Here is an 18,634-nt window from a genome sequence, read left to right as displayed (position 1 = left end):
TTTTAATTTTAAAACTATGCAGAAATAATAAGGATGAAAGGAAACAACTCTATGTGAAAAGCAGATAAGGAAAATAGAATGATTGATTGTTCCAGAATGAGAAAGAGGGGGGAAAATAGGATGAACTTTTATCAGTTTTGTGGGAAAAGAATCTTGGGAAAGAATTTTATGCATGGTCAAGCTGGGTAAGATTGGGATAAATTTATTTAAATTAAAAAATGAGTTTTAATGTCAAAAGTACACTGATGTAAAATTAGAGTTGTTTTTCTCTCTGTTAAAAGGACAAAGTTTTATTGGATTTTTGGTCTACTTTTGATAACAGATTGTGATTTTTTTTTTTTTTTTACCTTTTAAATAATCTGCCTAGAAAGCAAAGATTTTGTGTTTTATCAAAATAATTTCCTGTGCTACTGGTTGTCTTAATCAGTCCTTTAATTACTTAAGAAAACAGAGTCGGGTTTCCCTGGTGGCACAGTGGTTGAGAGTCCACCTGCTGATGCAGGGGACACGGGTTCGTGCCCTGGTCTGGGAAGATCCCACATGCCGTGGAGTGGCTGGGCCTGTGAGCCATGGCCGCTAAGCCTGCATGTCTGGAGCCTATACTCCACAATGGGAGAGGCCACAACAGTGAGAGGTCCGTGTACCACAAAAAAAAGAAAAAAAAAGATGCATCAGAGATGGATTTCATACCCAGGTAGTCAGACTTCATACCTACACTCTTAACCACTGTGGTTTATAGGTCAGACTAGAGCTAAACAAGATTCTGAGAATCTTGAAAAGCTGAAGTGTCTAACATTTCCAACTGCAGTGGACATTAGCTGTTTGGGACCACCCAAGCATCCATCCCTTACCTTCTTACTTTCTTCTGTTAGCAGTTCTCGCCACTGTTGTTTAGAAAACTGCTCCTCCCTGGCTGGACCATTATACTTTGGGAGAGCTGCCAATCAATGCTCCCTGATCTCTGGCTTGGACCGTGACCCAGGCTGGACCAATCAGACCCCTTGGGCTTGGACTGTGACTCACACTAGACCAATCAAAGTCCTTCCCTGGAATTTTCAGTAGTTGGATGTTAAGAAATTGCTCTTTCTTTCTCCAGGAATTTAAGGATGTTACTCCAGAATTGCCCATGGTTGTGTCCTTAATCAAATGGAGAGCAAGAGAGAAGGGAGCCAACACAGAGATGGAAACTGAGTCGAGTGATGAACAGAGAGGGTAACTTAGTTTGAGAGAAAGAGAGGAAAAGTGAGAGAGGAGAAAGTTTCTGTCTGTGTCTTTTATTACCCCTGTACCTGCTTATTTGAAAATTATACTTTTTCCCTTAAGCTAGTATGAATTAGGTTTCTGTCACTTGAAACTGAAAGAGTCCTGACAGACTTGCCCATCCTCCTAAAAGATTTTAGAGAGGATTCTATACCCAGCTTACCCTGGAAGAACATTAGAACAGAGCCTTAATTTTTTTTCTACAACTATTACTTAGAAGTACAGACTTTTCAATATCTTTTTGTAGAACAGAGGTTAAGATGATCTACTGGAAGGTGATTCCCAAGAGTAATTTTGATTTTGTTAATGATAATGATATTGTTGATTATAGTAATTGTTTTATCACTGACCTGTTGACTGATTACTACTTGTCTGAGCAACTATGCTCAGAAATTATCTCATGTGACTCCAATACTCCTGTGAGTCCTATTATTATCCCATTAAACAGATGAAGAAACTGAGGCACAGAGAGGGTTAAGGAACAGCAGGCAAGTAACATGGCATAGGTCCAAACTCAGATCCATATGATTTTATAAAGTCCCAACACTTATACTCAGCCACTTCCCAAATATCATCCACACGTAATGCTACACAAAGCTTGTGACAAACACAACTGTTGTGAAAGGGAAAAAAGAACCATAGCTGAGGGGGCAGGTCAGCTGCCACCTTCTTCTGGTCAAAGAAAAAAAAAAGAGAAAACCTCAAAGAGGAGCATCTTCAAAAACCGAAGCTTAGGAAACTAAACATTACAATAAGCCTTAGAAAAAGACTATATTTTGGAGAACCTGTTATTTAAACAGCTGTCATTTTGCTGAGCCAAATGTCCAATTATGGAATGTCAGCTCCATCTCAGAGCTCTGTGATAAAATGGACTAAAAGCAATGCCATCAAAAAAGTGTCCCTAGTCAAGTTCCCTATGGATGCCTCACTCTAAGAGGTGTGGAGGCTCAGACCTTAAAAGTCTTCACTGTTCAATCAAAATGGTCTTGCCAAGCTGGGGCTTGGGCTAGGGATCATGCAGGTAGGAAGGGAAGCCCTCTGAGAAATCCTGTATGATGGACGGGAGCATCTTACAGATCATTTCCTGGATTGACAAGACAATGGCCCTCCTTTACTTGTGTTTTTCCCCCCACCACACATCCATGGACCTCCTCTCCCTGCCACTGTTGTGACTTGGTACAACCACTCCTGTCACTGAATTTCCCCAAGTCTGGGGCCTGTGTTGGCCTCTATTACTGTTGACTTGCTGTGGGAAGGCACCATCTGTTCTCACAGCCAGCCAGCCTCCATCAGTCCTCCATACTTCAGCAGCTGGGAGGCAGGATGGAAACAAGGGAATGGACACATTCCTATATAAGGCACTGGGGCCTTTTCTGCATTCTCCATATGCCAGGCTACTGGACAGCCCATGTAGAAACACCTCCAATTAGCCATCAAGAACACACCCTTCCCCAACACTGCTCAAAAGAAGAAAAGGTGAGATCTTTAGGACCACATCTGAGAATCTGAGGCTAATACACACCTTGCCTCTTTGTTGCTTTTGTTTACAACTCCTCCCTCCATCCTTCCCATATCCTCCCTCCTGGCGACTTCTACATCCGTATTCTTGGTCCATTTAACACTGTAGCTTCTCAGTGCCTGACGTCACCTCCAATAATCAGCTCAGTAATCATCTCAGACCCACCTCAGTCAACTACTCCCATGCCCATAACCCAGATTTTGTCATTATGGACTGAACCACCTCTAATATCTTGATGTCAAATATCCAACTGACCACCATCACCAGTTTTTCAGTTTACTCTCTCTATTACCCCTGCTTCAACAATTTTTGACCCCCCAGAACTTCCAGATCATAAAATCTAAACTCACCGTACATCACATTTTCCAACGTGTTTATTCCACATTCCCTTATTAAAATCAATCCACTGACTAAACCATCAATCCCATTGTTCCCCTCTCTCTCCATCCTGGAAGCCTCTCACTTTTGGTTAAACCCAGCTCTCCACTTACCTCATAGCTGCCTCCAGGTGAATGGAAATGATGAAAAACTGCAAATACTTTGACTGCTCTCACCTTAAACCCACCTAACCCAGGTGGACCCACATTCCTACTTCATTTCCTGTTCATTTCTTGCTCTGACTCCATGTGGCAACTATTTCACAACTTTTTACTTCTCAAATATCCAACACCCTCTCCACCTCTTTACTCTTAAATGACCATCTATTTCACTGAGAACATAGAAGCAATCAGAGAAATTCTTTTTCTTTTAGTACCCACAGTTCCCAGCCTCTGTGCCGACAGGCTCTACTTTTTCTTCTGTCACAGAAGATAAACTCTTCCTAGAAGCCAACCCATCCACTTGTCCAGAGGAACATGTTTCCTTCCACCTATAAGACTTTATCCCTGTAGCTATTCCATTGCTTTCCTGCTTCAGTTTCATCTCTCTAGACCAGTATATCACACACAAACATGCGAAATAATATGCATCTTTAAAAAGAAAAGCAGCTCTCCAGCTACAAACTTATTTCCCTTTATAGTAAAATTCTTGGGGTTTTCTATAATTCTTATCTTCACTAATGCGCCTTCCATTTTTTCTTGAACTCTCTTTGTGGAAGATTGTATTATGGTTCCCAACTACTGGATCCTTTCTCTGTGAGGATTGTGTCTCTGGCAGTTGCCATGTGACCTGCAGGTGGAGTATACCTCCCACCCCTTCAGCAGGCTTGGCCCTGTGGCTGGCTTCATCTAGGAGAATCAGAGTAGACATGATATGGGGCATGTTTGAGCAGAAGCTTTCAGAGGCATGCAAGTACCACCAGCAATCTTTCCCTAGGCTACAGTAACTGCAAGCCCAGATTGGAGCTACTCCTTCAGCCTGGGTTTTGAAATGAGAAGTTATAAGGAGCAGAACTGTAGCTGACCCACAGCTGCCAACACATAGTATGAACAAACACAATGAAACATTGCTATTTGACACGTCCTTGGGAGATGGTGGGTGATGGTCACTACAGCCTTACTGAGTAAATTCTGACTTTCCAAACAGGAGGAAAAAACTGCACTTCTCAAAACTATTTCCATGTTACCTAATCCAGTGATCAATTATTGGTCCCCTCCTTGTTGAAACATTGATTATACTATCCTACTCAAAACACTTTCATGTCTTGGTATTGGGAAACTCACTTTCTCTGTGTTTCCTTCTACTTCACCGGCCCCTCTTGTTACTGAATCCAAGCTCCTACTGCTCACCGTACGACAGGTCAATCAATCAAGAAATGAGGTGCTGGGGCAAGGAATAGTGACTTTATCTGTAAAGCCAGCAGACCAAGAAGAAGGTGGACGAGTGTCCCAAAGAACCATCTTGCCCAGGTTTGGATACTAGTTTCTTTTATAGAGCAAAGAGCGGGAGGTGAGGAGATAAAATTAAAAAGGTGCTAAGATGTTGCAAATATTTCCTGGTTCTGGCCAGACTCTGGAGGGGATGTGTTAATTTCTTCCTTACTGCAGCCTTTCACAGGTGGGTCTGGTCAGGATGTTTCCTGTGATCTAAACAAAGGTATTTTAGCTTAATGCTCAGGCATGGGAGGCAGGGTTCCCAGAGATGGGCTTTTATGCATACTTTAAGCTATGAGTAACATCACTTTAGTGATTAACTTGTAGCAAAAGCAATAGAATTCAAAGGTTAAAGTAAGAGAAACAGATCCAATATGGAGTCAGATTTGTTCTTCCCTATTACACTCTGTCAGTCTCCTTTACTGGCTCCTTCTCTTCTTCTTGATATCTAAATGTTAAAATCCTAGAGCATGTCTCTTCTCTACCATTTTACCCTAGGTAAGCTCATTCACCTGTGGCTGGAATTCCAAATGTAACATCTCTAGCCCCTTCTTCTCCCCAAACTCCAGGCTGGAGATATAATTTCTTACTCAGCATGAAACCGAGCAGGACCCTGTGGAGCTCCTGAGCATGGAAGCCTTTCTGTTCCCCATTTCTGGCTTGTAGGGAACAGACTCCAGCCTCCATGACCTTCCCTGGGTTCCAAAGGGCAGATTAGAACAGTTGCTAATCAGTGAAGAGAGGGGATGCAGAGACAAGGGGGTAGCGGCCAAGAAACTAGAGTGCAACCTTCAAGCAGCATCCCGGTTCCACCTCAAGGGATACACATAATAATATCTTTGAGCTTTTTACAGAACTAAAACCCCAACAAATGGAAGATGCCCACATTCTTCATTCCAGAGAAGACCACCTGAGGCCAGATTAAAAAAAACAGAGAAACTCATCAAAAGATTACCTGAGACCAGATTAAAGGAGTGCAGGTCCTGCACACACCCTAATTTTATCAGCAACACCACCGTTGAACAATTGCTATAAAACTCTCACAAATTCTCCTGGTTTGGGACACAGTTTTGGAGGGGAATGAACCCACTGTGTCCCCCTTTGCCTGGCAAAGCAATAAAGCTGTTCTTTTCTACTTCACCCAAAACTCTGTCTCTGAGATTTGATTCGGCACTGGGGCACAGAAGCTGAGTTTTTGGCATCAAGCATCCCCACTTACATGCCCAACACAGAGCTCTCAGTTACCTCCAACCACCTTTAACAAACCTACTCATCTCCTTGCTTCCCCATTTCAGCAAATGGCACCACCACGTCACACGGAGTTGCTCAGGCCAAAAAAGACTTGATATCATCTTTATCCCTCTCTTTCTCTCACACCCCACATCCAATGCTTCCATGGAGTGAAGGGGACAAAAGCCTGTTTGGAAAGTCAGAATTTGCTGAGTGAGGCTGCAGTAACCATCAACTACCAGCTCTCAGTGCTTTAGCACTTACATTATTATCACTATGATCTAATCCCAGATTCTCTCTTGCCCCGACCATTGCAGTAGACTTCAATCTGCCCCCACCCTGTTTCCACTCCTGTCTCCTTGCACTCTTGACGTACATTGAGCAGCATTGGGATTTTTTGTTTTATTATTTTATTTATTTATTTTTGGCTACGTTGGGCCTTCGCTGCTATGCACGGGCTTTCTTTAGTTGCAGCAAGCGGGGACTACTCTTCATTGTGGTGCAAGGGTTTCTCATTGCAGTGGCTTCTCTTGTGGTGGAGCATGGGCTCTAGGCGAGCGGGTTTCAGTAGTTGAAGCATGTGGGCTCTAGAGTGCAGGCTCAGTAGCTGTGGTGCACGGGCTTAGTTGCTCCACGGCATGTGGGATCTTCCCAGACCAGGACTCGAACCCGTGTCCCCTGCATTGGCAGGTGGATTCTTAACCACTGCACCACCAGGGAAGCCCGGTTCATTGTTTTCTAAATGTAAATTAGACCCTATATTTGCCCTTGCTCAAAACCCTATGATGGTTTCCCACAATTCTTAGACAAAAGCCAAAGACCTTATCACGGATGCCAAGGCCCTGCAAGATCTAGCCCCCACCTATCTTTCCAACTTTGTTTTTTGTTTCCAACTTTCTCCCTTCCTTATCCATTGAAGTCAAAGCAACATTCTTGATATGCCTCACACTGACTAAGCTTTCTCCACCTTAGGGCCTTTGCACTGGTTGTTCCCTCTGCTTGGAACATACTCTTTCCCTGGATATCCTTAGACTGGCTTCTTCACTCAGGTTTTGCTCAAACATCTTCTCTTCTTAACCATCCTATCTAATTAGCCACCTCCTCTCTATTATATTTTAGTCCCTGATCTATGTTCTTTATAGTCATTAGCACTAATAAGGAACATTATAGATTAGTAGTTAAGAGCAGGCTCCCTGGCTTTGGCAATTAACCTCTCTGTGCATTAATTTTCCCACCTGTAAAATGGAGATCAGAGTAACAGCACTTATAAAGCTCTAACAAAGCTTAAATGAGTTAGCACCTGTAAAACGCTTAGTAAAAAAGAACATGGCAGGATTCAACGGTTGTTGGCTATTTTTATCTGACATCAAATTCCCTAAACATACATTGTCTATTTTCTCCATAGAGTGGGAATTTGTATTTCTGGTTCACTGTTGTATTCCCAGCACAAGGAAGGTGCAAAAACTATATTGATAGAACTGCCTCTGCAAACCCATCTTAGGAACTTGTACTTCATTTTGTGCGCTGGTTTTTTTCTTTATTTTAAACCTCATAAGTTCTTTTTTTTTTTAAGATTTATTTATTTTGGCTGTGCTGGGTCTTAGTTGCAGCATGCGGGATCCTTTTTTTTTTTTAGTTGCAGCATGAGGGATTCTTATTTGCGGCACGCATGAGAGATCTAGTTCCCCGACCAGGAATCGAACCCGGGCCACCTGCATTGGGAGCATGGAGTCTTCCCCACTGGACCACCAGTGAAGTCCCTGTGCACTAGTCTTTAAAAATCATATTTAAGTTGGATTTTATTTAGTCTGACACACCTTCCACCAATAGTGTTATTTTATCATTATTTTGAATTAATCTTTAATTGATCACTCTTCAGTTGAAAGTTTCCCCCTTTTTTCTCTCAGCATTAAGCAAGAGAAGATCAGGGAAACTGATAAAGATTCCTGACCTGAAAACAGTCATTCTCTTATTTGTCTGTGTATGAAATTCTCGATCTTTACCTATTGGATTCACATGAAAATGATTATATTACCATTTGGGCTAACACTGTGTAGCCTGGCTGCGGTCACTGAAGGCAAATGTCATACTTAAAATGATCACTTTGGGGCTTCCCTGGTGGCGCAGTGGTTAAGAGTCCGCCTGCCGATGCAGGGGACATGGGTTCATGCCCCGGTCCGGGAAGATCCCACATGCCGCAGAACGGCTAGGCCTGTGAGCCATGGCCGCTGAGCCTGTGCGTGCAGAGCCTGTGTTCCGCAATGGGAGAGGCCACAACAGTGAGAGGCCCACGTACCGCAAAAAAAAAAAAAAAAAAAAAGATCACTTGTGAGTTGCTGACTTCCTCAATCCCAATACAACCTGATCTATAATCAATAATACTCCCTTACATGGCATTTAGTGTGTACAAAAGCAATCTTTGCAAACCATTATTTATGTCATCTTCAGCACTATTCTGGAAAACAAGATTGTCATCATACGCAATTCACAAAAAGAAGGGTCCTCCGCTAGGTCACTTGGAACCAGGAAAGAAAAGTTGTTTACCACTGGCCTCCAATGGGAGCTCCCTGAAGACTGGCCGTAGAGAAACTCACAAGGTACTATGAATGATGCTCAATGCTTATGCTGCCGGGATTGGCTCTTCTCTTTTGTGGGGCCATTGAATCAGAAGCTGTTAAATTCTGGTTTACTAGAAGGGCCTCAGAAATCATTCTGGCTCCCAGCCTCTGTTTTCCCATATGAGGAACCTGAATATATTAGCTGAGGTGATGTTAGCTGGTAGCACGGATAAACCCTCACATCCCAGTGGCTTCACATAACGAAAGTTGATCTCTCACAGTGGTAATGCAGGGAGAGACCAAGCTCCTTCCATCCCTGGCTCTGTCATCTTTGGCAAATGGCTACTAGTGTTACTGTGGGAGAGGAAGGAGCAATGGCGATCCAGGGTGAGAGGGTCTTACCAGCCAGGCCTGGGAGTAGCACACATCACTTCCATCCACATCTCATCAGCCAACAGTCATTTGATCATCTTAACTTCAGAGAGGCTAGGAAATGCAGTCTCACTATTAACTCAAAAGGAAGAGGATTCAATGTGACCAGTGCACAGCTAGTGGCAGCCACACCAAGCAGGTCATGTGACTTTCTTGAGCCCCGTCCACCAGTCCAGAAGAGTCAGGCTGAGTCTGTGTCCAGGCCCTCTCTTTCTGGGTATGATATCTTCTCCTTGGTTCTCCTCACCTTTCTCTTCTTTTTTAATTTATTTATTTACTTATTTTTGGCTGCATTGGGTCTTCGTTGCTGTGCACGGGCTTTCTCTAGTTGCGGCAAGCAGGGGCTACTCTTCGTTGTGGTGCGCGGGCTTCTCATTGCAGTGGCTTCTCGTTACAGAGCATGGGCTCTAGGTGCTCAGGCTTCAGTAGTTGTGGCATGTGGGCTCAGTAGTTGTGGCTTGCAGGCTATAGAGCACAGGCTCAGTAGTTGTGGTGCATGGGCTTAGTTGCTCCGCGGCATGTGGAATCTTCCCGGATCAGGGATCGAAGCCGTGTCCCCTGCATTGACAGGTGGATTCTTAACCACTGCACCACTAGGGAAGTCCTCTCTTCTCTTCTTTATACACTGGCCTTCATTATGCAAGTTCTCCATTATTTCAAATTTCATGTTTTCCTTGACTTTTACTCGCTGGGCTATGAAAAGAGTAGAAGAAGAAGAAGAGGAGGAAGAAGGGAAAGAAGAAGAAGGAGAAGGAGAAGAAGAAGGAGGAGGAGGAGAAGGAGGAGGAGGAGGAGGAGGAGGAAGGGGAGGGGGAGGGGGAGGAGAATAAGGAAACTTTAACTGTCAGTTATCCAGATGAAAGAGTACCTGAGAAGAGAAACTGTTAATAACAGAAAAGAGGAAGTTGTCCTACTGGAAGCGTCTAACATCCTACTGTAATCTGTAATCCTTTCTCAAGTTTCTCCCAATGGTCCCGGGTAATAGAATATTAGAACTGAAAGGACCTCAGAAATAGCTAACACAGAGGAAAGAAGCTGCCACCTTTATTAATTCATCATGGAACCTTAGGCAACACTCCAGGACCTCCCAACTCAAAAAATGAGATCATGCCTCGCACCAGGTTGTCATAAAGATTATGTGCTAATGTAGACAAAATGGTGTGGCCCAAAGCTTGGAATATAGTATGTTCTCAATCAATGCTAGTTGCCTTTGAATCTGAATCAAATTCATGTCATGTTACAGAATGTTCTGTGCCCCCTGACCAGGTGAGATTAATTTGGTGCACAGGCTGGGGACTGGATCTGTTAAGTGGCCCAAGTGCTGTATGAGGGAGCCACAGTCACCTGGAGAGATCCAGGAACTGGCTGCTGGGATGGAGAGCAGAGGCTGGACCCATGAGCTACTCTCACACACTTGTTTCTTATCCTAGAGCTAGCTGCACACCTTAGTCTCCCTTGCCCACTGGTCCTCCCTCTTCCCAGCCTTCCCTCTGTTCAACAGACTCCCCCAGCAGCATCACAAGCCCCACTGTGGAGCCCACGCCAATCACAGATAGAGTCTCCTTTGAACTTCCATGTCCTTACTATGTGACTTTGGACGTTTAATAAGTGGTGGCTATTATTTTATATTCAGTTCACTATTATTTGCAGGGCACACTGCAGTTACCACCCTACCACCCTCTGAGGGGCTTCACTGCCTCTGGAAAACACATACCATCCACTACCAAGAGACAAAAATGTATTCTCTCACATGGGAAAAGCAAGTCCACTAACACTTGGTGCTCCTGAGCATTAGATCCAACCAAACTGACAACACGTCCTCTCAAACGGGGCCCCAAGGGATTAAAGATGATTAAAACAGTTATGAAACATCTCTCATGATAGAGTCTCCAGTGTCATGACGATGTGTGCAACAAGGTCCTGGACCAGGGACCTTGTAAGAAGGGACTTACTGGCTCTTGCTCTGGGATTTGTGAAGTTCTAAGAGACAAGAAGGAAGAGAAGATGTCGTAGAGCTCAGGTCCACGAGGCAGGTGCTGCCTGTGATCACAGTGTTGAGACACGAAGCACCGTGTCTGCACAGCCCCGGCCCCAGCAGATTCCAGGAGGCAGCAGCTATGGCAGCATGTCCAGAGGCTCTGTGCTACATGCCCCATCACTCGCCCCATCCATGAACAAAGTCAATGCATGAGCTCTCTCATGTGTTCCCAAGGTCCTTACACTCATTCCCACTGCCCCAGAGAAGACGTAATTGATTTTTGTTTCAGATTCCCAGAGCCTTTTTATACATCCCCATAACCATAAATAGCACATTATATTGTAACTGTTGGTTCCCTGGTGTCTCTCCCCACCAGCATTGTGAATCATGTCTTGCACCTCATCTGTGGTAAGGAGGCATTCAAGAAATGTTTGTTGATTGAGAGCTGGCCTCTTTTGCCAGATACTTAAGTGGTCCTGACCCCTGTCTCTCTCTTGCATTGGACCTCATCTCTCCACTGTCCTGACTTCTAAGCACACCCAAGGCCAGTCTTCTCCTGGGCTTAGCCTTAGTGTTGAGGAAGCTCAGAGCCCCATCCCGACATCAGGATTTTGCTGTGCTCCTGCACTCTGGGAACACTTTCCCTAGTTCCACCTGGCCTTGTCACTTCCACATTTGAGAACTGCCGTGGCAGGCTTGGATCCTCCCTGCATCCCCCATCCACATAGACTGGGCCCAGGCAGCAGGGTCTCATGAGACAGACAGAGGGTCTGGCATGAATAGGGCAGGGGTTCACCCCAGGTTCCGGAGCTTAGAAAGGATGCCATCTGTTGTAAATCACCTACCATTGCCAGTCCTCAGTTTGTTCAACTACAGATGAATGAAATGATACCAACCATTGGAAATCGGAAATGAACATGAAGGTGAAAACACCTGGAAAAAACAGGGTGTTTGTTCAGTCAGCTCTACCCCTGACCGTGGCAGAAAGCCAAAAAGCACTAAGATGCTTCGACTCCACTGGTGTTTGAATAAGGTTGCCTCTACGTGCTCCCTCTGCCCCTAGAGGACACCCTGGTCTGGGGAAGGGGGCTGCAGGCAGAGCGCCTCCTGCACTGGTATCCCTCAGACTGCAGAAATCCCCACAAGTGGGCTGCGCAGGAAGGGAAGGAAGGTGTAGGTGTTTCTTCGGCATTGTCAAATAAGTGGATCAGCAAAATAGGAAGTGGCAGAGAGCAGAGACTGTCTGTGTTATTTCGAGCTTGTGATCACATCTCGCATGCTCTGCTGAGCCAGTGAACAAAGCAGCCCTCGGAAAACTGGTGCTCAGTGTGGGCGGCTCTCATTCAAGCCTCCGGCAGTCCTAGCTCTACTCCACTCACTCACCAGTGAATCTGACCTCCCCTGAGGGAGTCCATCGCTGGCCTCAGTGTCCTTGGGGCTCCGGCTGCACATCCATTCAATTCAACATTTACTGAATGTTGACCAAGGCCAAACATTACACTGGTCCCTTTGAGAGCCACAGAAAAGGAAGACCCACCATCCCTCTACTCAATGGCCTCCCAGTCATGAGCCATAGTTGAGAGTTCTCTCAACAAACACTTCCAGCATGTTGCTCTCCTGCTCAAGAACTTGCAATAGCTCCCTATTGCTTTGGTTTCAAGAACAAAACTCCTCAGCCTGACTTTCAAGTACCCACCACCAACCTAGGTCTACCTAATCTTGCTAAGTGTAGCATAAACCCTCCATTCCTGCAGATAAAATGTTTTAATGATGCCATGGCCCTTCCTGTCTTCTCTAGTCATTCTGTAACTTCTTCTTATGTAAACCCTCAAGACCTAGCTCAAATTTCACAAGCCCTACGTGATCTCTCTCTATTCTAAACTCCAGTTCACTGAGAGTAAGATGCAGCCCTGCACTACATTATTCTCTAATTGCTTCACACTGTCTCTCTCTCCTTCTCAATTATAAGGTCCTGAAGGGCAGAGACTATCCAAGAAATATTTATTAAACAACCACCATTACCTCCTGCCTGTATCTGTCAATGTGTTGAATGACAGACTGGTCCAGGCTCCAGCTCCTCCAGGCAGATGGGCAGCTTTCACAATAGGGAGTTTAAGCTACAACCTTATGCCAATTTCAGCACTGTGCCCTTCCCTTAGTGACCGCAGGGCATCCTTGAAATAAGATGAAGCTACAGCCCATCCTCAGAGCCACCTTGAGAAATTGGAAACCATTTGTTCTCCCCTGGTAGGGCCAATCACCTTGAAGGCAGCAGTACCCAGGTGTGGTAATGCCCACCTCACCTGGCAAGGACCGTGGCAGAGGAATTGGAAACCCTGTGGCTGGATTTCCTACTGGGCAGGACAGCAAGCCCCACATGGGGGAGGCAGCCCTCTGCACACAGGTTGCCTGGTCCTCTTATGCTACCATGAAGCTGCTGCGGACCCACCCATTTTCCAAGGCAGATGCCTGCCTCAGGTCCTACAGGTCCTACCTATGTGTTGGTTCTCTGCATCTTGTCTCAACATCTTCTCCAACCCTTCCTTCTGCAGGGAGGAATGCTGGGAGAGAGGGATGCTGATGGATTGCGGGCTGCTTACTTTTTTGCACGTTTGACTACTGCCATCTAGTGGCCGTGTGGCAGAAACCAAACTCCCCTCTATCCCTGAAAACGCCCCTTTCCCATTTTCTATGAAAGAGGAGAAAAGAGCTCTCCTTTCAACTCCAAAGGTCCTAAAACTGTAGTCAAAGGTCTACCAGTAGCTTCAGTATCCTCAGGAAATTAATCCGAATGGCTGCCCAGCTGTAGATGTTAGGATCAGGGCCTTCGCTGTGGGTAGTAGCCTAGGCACAAGGGCTTTCTCTCAGTCGTTTTTGCAAGACTGAGGACTTGCAAGAAAGGTAGAGGGAGGTAGGGAGAGAAGGGGGGAAAAGAGGCAAAGGATGAGAAAAGGAGGAGGGATGGGGAGAAATCAGGGAGGGATTACAAACCCTGGACCTGTAGCCACAGAGAGAGGATGAGACAGGAAGTCATTAGCAAAAGCACTGGGCTCATGAGGGGAGGGGGTATCAGGGAGACCCCCTGCAGGATCTTCCCCAAGTTCTGACCTGGAGGTCAGCACGGTGCCATGAGGGCTGCTCCCCTCCCTTCACTTGGTGCGTGGGTGGAGCCACATTCATGAAGGTAATGCTCATTCCCTGGTTTCACAGGGGTGCTGGCCACCTGCGGAGCGGGTCTGCTCCCTGAGGTAGCACATCCTCTCTGTTAGTGGCACAGGTCCGTCACTGACTCCTCCCTTTATCCTTCTGTCCCCAAAGCTCTCAGTGGACAAAACATCCACCTGGGCTGAGAGCAGGGCAGACAGGACCCCTGGCAGCCACCAGGATTTTGGGGCTTCAACCTCTAGCCAGCCCATACCCTCCCCTGATGCCCAATGCACTAACCTCTCCCCTCTCCACCCCCTGCTTCAAGCCTCCTAGCTCCATTTGGAAGAAATGTCTTCCTACTGGAGGAAATAAAAATAAAAATACAACCAGGCAGGGCAGTACCCCTTGCCTCGTGCCCTGAGAAAGGCTGCCAGGCTCACACCCTACCCGGGAGGCCACTGCCTTCAGTGAGACCCGTTGAGGTGATGCGGAGGGCTATTAAGCAAATTCATTATTGACTATTTCACATTAGATTCCATTTTTTTTTCCCTTTGATGCCAACACAACTAATAAAAATGCACTTTATCTTCTTGGATTTATGGGCTCGTAAAGCTGCTTTCATGTACCTCAGGGAATTGAGATTAAAGGAGAATTAAACATCTCCAGTGCAGAGCCTGCTCGGGTAAGGGAGTGGAGGAAGGAACGGAAGGGGGCCAGGGGGTGGGGGGGAAGAGGAGTGATTCAAGGACAAGAAATAAACCGAAGTAAAAACCTGGCAAAAATATGTCTTTAATATATTGTAAAAGAATAAAAACCTCATAAAAAGTTATCACCAGACATGAGGAGTTCGTAATATTGCCCATTGTGGATTCTGGGAGGAACTTTCTGGGAGATGAGAGTCATTAAGTAAGAGTGAGCCCAGGGCAGCGGGGGAGAGACAGGATAGGCACAGATGGAGCTGCAGACAAAGGGGCCAGAGAAGCTGCCAGTCCCAAAGCAATGGGGCCGCCATGTTGGTCCTGTGATGGGGAGAGTCCTGTTTCCAGGACATGGACACTTTCCACGGGCATCAGTGGGAGATGGCTGGACCCAGGGTCTAGGGAGGAGGGAACTAGTCCTGGCCTTTCCCTGCCAGCCATGAGACTCCAGATGAATCACTTAATCTCTCAGTTTCTTATTTTCTTCTGTTAACCAGGGACAAGACAGCCCCTGGCTACCTTCTTCCCAAAGTCACTGCAAGAACCAAATAGAACAAGGCAAGACCCTTGGAGCTTTCTTTGATTCAAACCAGAGATTTGGAAGCCACTTTTACCATTTCCTGTCCTTCTTCCCCCAGTCCAGGCCATCACTAATCTTGTCATTTCTACCTCAAAAATCTCTCTCCTCTTCCTCTTTTCTCCATCTCTGGCTCCTAGGTGCAAACCACTGTTATTTCTCACATAGACTGTTGCAATATCTTTCTTGTTAGCATCTTCGAATTTTTCTCCACACAGCAGCTGGAATGATCTTGTAAAAATGTAAGTCAGGTTATGTCATTTGCTGCTTAAAACTCTTCAGGGGCTTCCCGTTAAATTAAGGATAAAACTCAGAATCCTGAACCTGCTCCAGAAGGCCTAATCTAGCCAGGTCTGCTTCCAAATTCATTCCATTCCGCACTGACCTTTGTCTTGCCTCTGGGCATTTTGCATGCCCTCATCTTGGCCTAAAGGGCTCTTCCCAACTCTTTGCATGGTTACTTGCCTCTATGTGTTAATTTCAACTCAACTGTTGCTTAGACTTCCCCCAAACATAAGCTACCTGTGTTCTGACTCTTTGCTTTTCCTACAGCTGATGTACAACCTACATCGCAATTTGAGTTATATATTTATTAGTGCATTTAAATGTAATATCTGACTCTCCTACTAAATTGTAACTCTTTGAGGGCAAAGAATATGCCTATTTGTTATTCGTGACATCCCCAGAACTTAGCACCCAGCCCAGCTCATGGTCAGCCCTCAATCAATATTCACTGAGCAAAAGAAAAAGAACCTTAGATTTACTTCTAAATAGAGGTTCAGGGTTTCCCATGGCTGGCATAGAAGGGAAGAGAGAATTTGGGAGGAGGCATGGAAGAACCTTCTGGGTAAAAGCAGACAGGAGATACAGAAGAGGAGGTTAGGAACAATGCAGACAGGTGATCAACGCAGTCATCTTTTTCTCGGGCCTTTTCTATCTCTGCATTGCCAAATTTAATTCAATTCCTCACTGAGGGTAGAATGTCTACCCTGTGCAAGACTGTGCGTTCAATGAGGTTGGGAAATCCCAGCAGAATTAGACATTGCCCCTAACCTCCAAGCAAGGTAAGAGCAAAATTATTAATAGGAGGGGAGCCAGGGACCCAGAGATGAGGCACTGGACATCGCCAAGCATAGATCATAGAACTCTTGAGTCCTGGGGCCTTGTCCTGACTGCAGGGAGAGGCAGACTGACCATCATGCAGAACCTCACAGGCAGCCATCCCTGGTGAGGTCCTGACTGCTCTGGATCCTGTCCTCAGCTATGCAGAGAAAATAATTTACTTATTATCAGTGAACAGAGCTGACTTGTCCTGACCAAACTTATTAAGACCCCTAAGAACGCCAGTTTATTTTTTTACACTGGGGAAATACAATTTCTACCCAGAAGACTCCTTCCCTGGAACCAGGGATGCGTGAATGTCCCTCCGTGTCTACCACCCATATTGCACACTGGATTGTTTTCAGAACCTGTAGCATGCCAAGCTCGCATTTGCCCCTTACCGCGGGCCTTGACCTAAGTTATTCACAATGTCTGAACTACTCTGCCCTACCCCACCTTCTTTCCCCTTTGTGGGGATAATGCCAGGTCTCCATTTCAGTGCCTCTTGCTCACACATCTCTTCTCTGATTTTTAGACTAGGTTAGGTCTCCCTGCTAAATGTTCTTAGAGTTCCTTATATTTCTGTTCATCCTTCATCCAACAAATATTTATTTATACTTATTTAAGTTATCATGGGCCCAGCATTGTTCTGGGTATCGAGGATGTGTCAGTGAACAAAATAGACAAAAATCCCTGAGCTTTAGGGGCATGAATGTTACATGCACACAAACAAACACAAATGGATTGTAAGCTCCTTGGGAACATTAAAAATGCATTTTGTTGCTTGGTACTCATTAATTTATTCCTTCCTCCATTCATAAAATACATATTGCTTGTATGCCTTTTCTGGGGCCAGGCACTACATAAGGTCTAAGATGCTACTGGCATAACAAAGATACGTGGTTCCTGCCCTTACATATCATATGAGGTAAGGGGAGCAGTTAAGACTAAAATGAAAAGACAAACAACTAGTGCTATGAAGGGAATGAAGGGGGTGCTTTAAGAGAGACTAATAGGCAAAGGTTTAGTTGAGATTGTGTGGCCAGGGAAGACTTCTTTGAGGAAATCACATTCAGGATGAAATTAGAAGGATGATTAGAAGATTAGGAGGAGGAGAGGGAGCCAGCCATGGGAAAAGTGAGAGGAAGAGCATTGCGGGCAGAGGGACGAGCATATATGCAAAGGTCCTGAGGCAGGAAAAAGTTGGCACATCTATGGGGCTAAAAGAAAACCAGTTGGGCTGAACACAGTGAGAGGGGGCATGGTAAGAGAGGTTGGGAAGGTAGCCAGGGGCCAGCTTCTACAAGGGTCTTCTGGATCACGATAAAAATACTTTGTTTTTATCTAAGTGCAATTGGGAAACTATGGAGATGTATACAGCAGTGGTTATGAGGTATTTTAGGGCAAATATAAACAAGGGGAAACCAGTTAGAAGGCTTTTACAGCTAGTAAGATGTCACAATGTTTTGGACTAGAGTGATGGGTTTGGAGATGGAGTATCTTTTTGGAGAATGAAACCACATGCTTTTGGATTACCTTGGACGTGATATTTTACTGTCTTACACAGTGAATGACTAATACAGAAGATTCAGCACCCTTTACTGATGCACCTCATAGAAGTACACGCCCATAGCAATTCTTCCTGATGTTCACTGTCATTCACTTCATAGAGTTTTATATTCATTTTCTTGTGCCAAAGAATTATTAATGATCCAAAGTACTTTGCTAAATAGTGGGTAACTTTCACCTTTGTGTTGACTCTAGCTTTGGTGTAAGCAGTGTTGGAATTACCCAGCAAACTTCCTTACATTTGAATTATTACTGTTTTTTTTATCACAATCCCTAAAAATGTTATGGTTTTTTTTTTTTGTTTTGTTTTGTTTTTTTCGGTACGCGGGGCTCTCACTGCTGTGGCCTCTCCCGTTGTGGAGCAACAGGATCCGGACGCGCAGGCTCAGCAGCCATGGCTCACGGGCCCAGCCACCCCGCAGCATGTGGGATCTTCCCGGACCGGGGTACGAACCCACATCCCCTGCATCAACAGGCGGACTCACAACCACTGCGCCACCAGGGAAGCCCAAAAAATATTATGTTTAAGTGGAGGTCAGCAGTGCTTCTCCGGGAGACCTCAGAGGCCTGAGACAATGCTGCTTTGAAGAACGATTCAAAAGGAGGGAAGACATTGAATTCAGAGAAGAAATGGGCTCCTGGGACCAGCTCCGTCTCTGAGATCCTGTGTGATCTGGGACTAGTGGTACACCCACTTCTTAGAGCCAGGCAGATCCCTGTACTTTCTACGGCTTTTATTTATCCAGCATCATGA

This window comes from Pseudorca crassidens, chromosome 7 (genome assembly GCF_039906515.1).
Source record: "Pseudorca crassidens isolate mPseCra1 chromosome 7, mPseCra1.hap1, whole genome shotgun sequence".
Lineage (NCBI taxonomy): Eukaryota > Metazoa > Chordata > Mammalia > Artiodactyla > Delphinidae > Pseudorca > Pseudorca crassidens.
Note: the sequence above shows the minus strand (reverse complement) of the source record.